Raw genomic sequence first — 6,224 nt, 5'->3', positions numbered from 1 at the left:
CCCACAATATAAAGGGAAGACTGAGGCGACACAATGTAACTGCGAGCACCGACTGACAAGCACTGAAGAGACAACAGATTAATAAAGGAGGGCTCTGCAGGGGGGCGGCCACATCTCAGGGCCAAGGCTTTCTGGCTGAGGTTTTGGTCACATTCACACTGGTGGTAGCAGGAGACGGACTCTACACCCCACACAAGTGGCTCCGGTAGTGCTGCTCATCCAGGATGGCACATCAATGTGAGCTGTGTCTGTCATGTAGTGTCCAGAGGCCGGAGGGGCTACCAGGAGACAGGCCAGGACACCAGGAGACGTGGAGGGGGCAACAACCCAGCAGCAGGACCGCTACCTCCGCCACTGTGCAAGGAGGAACAGGAGGAGCACGGCCCTGCAAAATGACCTCCAGCAGCAGGAGCCGCGCTCATCTGTGCACAGAAGATGGGAATGTCCGGGCATCGCACCGCTGTCCTGAGATGTTACCCCACTTTCTACTAATCATCCGATCTCACCGACTCCCATTACTTTGCCTTATATTATAACCCTCCCCCGGAATATTCCCCTCGGCCCCCGCGGACGGCCTTCCCTCTCTGTGTAGATTGATTTTGTGATTTGCTGTAATTCTTCCCTTTCGCCACCAGAGGTCAGTGATGACATGAGACATTTCAGTGTATTACAGGGAACTGTTTGGCTTTTTTTTTTTCCCTATTTTTATTATTTTTTGTGTTTTTAGGTTTTGTTTCCTAATATTCGGGCTAAGCCGACCGACAGCGAGTGACAAAACATCCGCCATACTGGAAGCGTGGTGTATAGTGTCCGCTGTCCCACTATTTGCCCCATCCACATCATTTCTACTTCTGCTCCTCTCTCATGGGACAGAGCACCCCTTTAGGCCCTCTCATGTGGCAATCTCCGCACCCCCTATGTTTGAGGTGAGGGTCACTTTCATGCCTGGTTTTTTAGCAGTTGTGCACCACATGGCTCAGGAATGATCCCCGCACCTGTCCTATTAATATCAGCAGAGTTGCCCTTTAAGGCTTGTGCTTGTTATAATGTCCCGTATCCTACCAGTAGTAATGGAGGCGCCAACTCCCGTTCCGTCTAGACACCTTGGCCCGTCTTCACTTGGCTGAGCCGCCCGGTTTAACAAGATGCGAATGATAAAACGGTTTCCACCACCGCCAATCTGTTATTGTACTGTCCATTACTGTGAGCGCCGGTCCTGGCAGGATCCAGGAAGGGGTTAATGACTGCGGCACCTCATTGGCTCTGGACTGGTAGTTGCCCCGGGGAGGGGGGGGGGGTCAGGGTGACATGTAGACCTCCAGGCTCACCGCAAAGTGGGGATCAATTAACCATTTCAACCCCATAAAATCTGTGTACTGTGCGCTTATTAACTCTTTCTAGGCTCCTCCTCTGCAGCTGCTCTTCTCCGCCTGTAGGGGGGGTCACCCACTGATCTGTTTGTTTTGGGGTATAAATCCAGGGCTGACCATTGCTCCAGTCATCTGATACAGAACATTCTGATTGGGAGGACAAAGTGGAAAAGTATCTAATCCACGTATCTAATCCAGGACAGCTGCAGCCAGGGGCTAGGGACCCTCTAAGGTTAAGTTCACACCCAGTCGAGTGTCTGTCTGGACAGATCTGCCATAAATCGTACATAAAAACTTCAGTGTAGACAAATGGCCGCCCAGCGGGATCCGGCACGCTCCGTACGTGTCCGTATTGTTCTGGTCCTGACATGAAGCAGTGGTAACATTAGACTTCATTCACACTGCAGGGTTTTTCTGCCTCCTTCTGTAGTTTTTCTTTCTGTCGTGGAATGTAAATGTATCTAATTGTATCCAGGCCGGCCACAGACTGATACATTGTAACAGAATAGGACAGAGATTAGTGCGCTGCCGGCCTGTTTACCTCCAGACTGATACACTGTGACAAACCCTCAGCTGCTTCATGTCTCTTTGTTTACATCGACTCCTTTGTATCAAAAACTTCATGTGTGAATCCAACCTTAGTCTGTGAGTGTAAAAGAGGGGGCCCCCAAATATGAGAGACCTGGAGTAAAAGCAGAGGGGGCCCCCAAATATGAGAGACAGGGAGCAAAGGAGGAGGGGCCCCCAAATATGAGAGACCTGGAGTAAAAGCAGAGGGGGCCCCCAAATATGAGAGACAGGGAGCAAAGGAGGAGGGGCCCCAAATATGAGAGACCTGGAGTAAAAGCAGAGGGGGCCCCCCAAATATGAGAGACAGGGAGCAAAGGAGGAGGGGCCTCCAAATATGAGAGACCTGGAGCAAAGGAGGAGGGGCCTCCAAATATGAGAGACCTGGAGCAAAGGAGGAGGGGCCCCCAAATATGAGAGACAGGGAGCAAAGGAGGAGGGGCCCCCAAATATGAGAGACAGGGAGCAAAGGAGGAGGGGCCCCCAAATATGAGAGACCTGGAGTAAAAGCAGAGGGGGCCCCCAAATATGAGAGACAGGGAGCAAAGGAGGAGGGGCCCCCAAATATGAGAGACCTGGAGCAAAGGAGGAGGGGCCCCCAAATATGAGAGACCTGGAGTAAAAGCAGAGGGGGCCCCCAAATATGAGAGACAGGGAGCAAAGGAGGAGGGGCCTCCAAATATGAGAGACCTGGAGCAAAGGAGGAGGGGCCTCCAAATATGAGAGACAGGGAGCAAAGGAGGAGGGGCCTCCAAATATGAGAGACAGGGAGCAAAGGAGGAGGGGCCTAAAATTCTACCTGAGAGATGTAAGAAGTTTGTGGATGGGAATAGGAAGACATTAATATCAGGGATTGTTCCCATATATGGAGGTGCACTGTATATATATATATATATATATATAGGTGTGTACGAGGTCTTATTTCTATTACGGTCACATAGGTCACTATTTTGTCGCATTTCTTGCCCGCTATTACATATATACACGTGTGCGGTATCAGTCCTTCTGGCCCTACAGATAAAGACTTACCATATTGCCTATGTGATCATCGCCTCTACCCCTCCCCCACATCATATAGGTACATTATACAATGAAGGACATGAGATTACTTTCATCCAGCAGTGAAGTAGTTAATAGAGTCCCTTGCAGTTCCCCAGGGCTGCACTAGATGGCAGTGTTACTATGTGGTTTGTACTGGAGGTGGCGCCGCTGATCCCTCCCTGCCTGAGGTAACATTGTGTCACTGACAACATCTGCCTGCTCATCATTTCTGCACAACCTGAGAAGACAAGAGCGGGGACCGGCCCCGAACCCCGTACAGGTGCCCAAATGTCACCCTGAGATCCCGGGCCCTATTATATGTATAATCTGTGCCAGGACGGGGGCGGGGCTGTGACTACCTCTCAGACATGATATATACAGCTGGTTGTCAGTAACAGGGGGCGGGGCTGTGACTACCTCTCAGACATGATATATACAGCTGGTTGTCAGTAACAGGGGGCGGGGCTGTGACAACCTCTCAGACATGATATATACAGGCTGGTTGTCAGTAACAGGGGGCGGGGCTGTGACTACCTCTCAGACATGATATATACAGCTGGTTGTCAGTAACGGGGCGGGGCTGTGACTACCTCTCAGACATGGTATATACAGCTGGTTGTCAGTAACAGGGGGCGGGGCTGTGACTACCTCTCAGACATGATATATACAGGCTGGTTGTCAGTAACAGGGGGCGGGGCTGTGACTACCTCTCAGACATGATATATACAGCTGGTTGTCAGTAACGGGGCGGGGCTGTGACTACCTCTCAGACATGGTATATACAGCTGGTTGTCAGTAACAGGGGGCGGGGCTGTGACTACCTCTCAGACATGATATATACAGGCTGGCTGTCAGTAACAGGGGGCGGGGCTGTGACTACCTCTCAGACATGATATATACAGGCTGGTTGTCAGTAACAGGGGGCGGGGCTGTGACTACCTCTCAGACATGATATATACAGCTGGTTGTCAGTATCGGGGGGCGGGGCTGTGACAACCTCTCAGACATGATATATACAGCTGGTTGTCAGTAACAGGGGGCGGGGCTGTGACAACCTCTCAGACATGATATATACAGCTGGTTGTCAGTAACAGGGGGCGGGGCTGTGACTACCTCTCAGACATGATATATACAGCTGGTTGTCAGTAACAGGGGGCGGGGCTGTGACAACCTCTCACACATGATATATACAGGCTGGTTGTCAGTATCAGGGGGCGGGGCTGTGACAACCTCTCAGACATGATATATACAGGCTGGTTGTCAGTAACAGGGGGCGGGGCTGTGACTACCTCTCAGACTGACCTCTGTCACCTCTATAATGACACCACATCTCATTGTGTATATACTGTATCCTGTGAGTAGCCTCTGTCGCCCTCTCATGTCACTTACTGACCCTGCACCATTACCGGAGATCTCTCATTATAACAATCTGCGCTGCTCGGGATTATGGGAACAGATTTCAGCTCTCCCCAATCTTGTTTCGTTGCTCTTCTGGTCACAGTGTCCCATGTCAGATCCTTCTGAATGGCGGGAAGTTCTGACTTGGATCTCTATTTGGGAGCAGAGGCCGGCTGTGGAGGACCTTCATCTCTGTCTGGAGGACCTGCCCTGCTCTGCCCTGCCCTGCCTTGTCTTCTCCTGCCCTGTCTTGTTCTCTCCTATCCTGTCTTGTCTTGTCTTCTTCTGCCCTGTCCTGCCTTACCCTGTCCTGCCCAGTCTTCTCCTACCCTGTCCTGTTCTGTCTTGCCCTGTCCTGTCTTCTGCCCTGCCCTGTCTTCTGCCCTGCCCTGCCCTGTCCTCTGTCATTTCTGTCTGGGGCGGGCTATAAACACCCCGATCACTTGACCTTTGCCCTCCTGTGACAGTCTCTCCTGTGGTCGGGGGTCCACAGATAAGACATTTGGTCTCCGCCATCCCTGAATGTTTAATAAAGGAGCGGCTGAAGATGAGAGCAGAAGACATCATTACCCCTCCCCCTCCGCGTTCCTTACTTACCTCTACAATAACCGCCTTAATAGCCCGGCCGGGAGTTGCGCTCAACCTCCTATTAAATATGGATTCTGTAATTGAGGCTCCGGCTGTGCAGAGTATGGCGGGCGGCGATCAGGTTACCTCACCGGAGACTCCTCAAAACGTCTGTGAACACCGCGCCAGAGCCCGAGGAAAACAACAGGACCACAGCAGAGGGGCCCCGCAACACACTGCTAACAGCACATGGGGGCCCTCAGGGGCCCGAAACACTTCAAGCTACTATACCAGCATACAGTCCTAAATAATACCGCCATACAGTGCTCACATTATACCACTCCATATAGTTCTCAAATAATACTGCCATACACTGCTCACATTATATCACCCCATATAGTTCTCAAATAATACCGCCATACAGTGCTCACATTATATCACCCCATATAGTTCTCAAATAATACTGCCATACACTGCTCACATTATATCACCACATATAGTTCTCAAATAATACTGCCATACAGTACTCACATTATATCACCCCATATAGTTCTCAAATAATACCGCCATACAGTGCTCACATTATATCACCCCATATAGTTCTCAAATAATACCGCCATGCAGTGCTCACATTATACCACTCCATATAGTTCTCAAATAATACTGCCATACACTGCTCACATTATATCATCCCATATAGTTCTCAAATAATACTGCCATACACTGCTCACATTATATCATCCCATATAGTTCTCAAATAATACTGCCATACACTGCTCACATTATATCACCACATATAGTTCTCAAATAATACTGCCATACAGAGCTCACATTATATCATCCCATATAGTTCTCAAATAATACTGCCATACACTGCTCACATTATATCATCCCATATAGTTCTCAAATAATACTGCCATACACTGCTCACATTATATCACCACATATAGTTCTCAAATAATACTGCCATACAGAGCTCACATTATACCACTCCATATAGTTCTCAAATAATACCGCCATACAGTGCTAACATTATATCACCCCATATAGTTCTCAAATAATACTGCCATACACTGCTCCCATTATATCACCACATATAGTTCTCAAATAATACCGCCATACAGTGCTCAGATCATATTATCTTGTTATGCTGGTATAATTTGGGATTTAGTCTTTTGGGCACCATTGGGGTCATTTAATGATGAATCTGTCACTGCCGTTATTTCGATTGTCCTAATATTGGTGGTATTATTCCTCGGACTCTATGGTGGTATTATTGGA

The sequence above is a fragment of the Leptodactylus fuscus genome, chromosome 4 (assembly GCF_031893055.1).
Source record: "Leptodactylus fuscus isolate aLepFus1 chromosome 4, aLepFus1.hap2, whole genome shotgun sequence".
Classification (NCBI taxonomy): domain Eukaryota; kingdom Metazoa; phylum Chordata; class Amphibia; order Anura; family Leptodactylidae; genus Leptodactylus; species Leptodactylus fuscus.
This window is presented reverse-complemented; position numbering follows the sequence as displayed.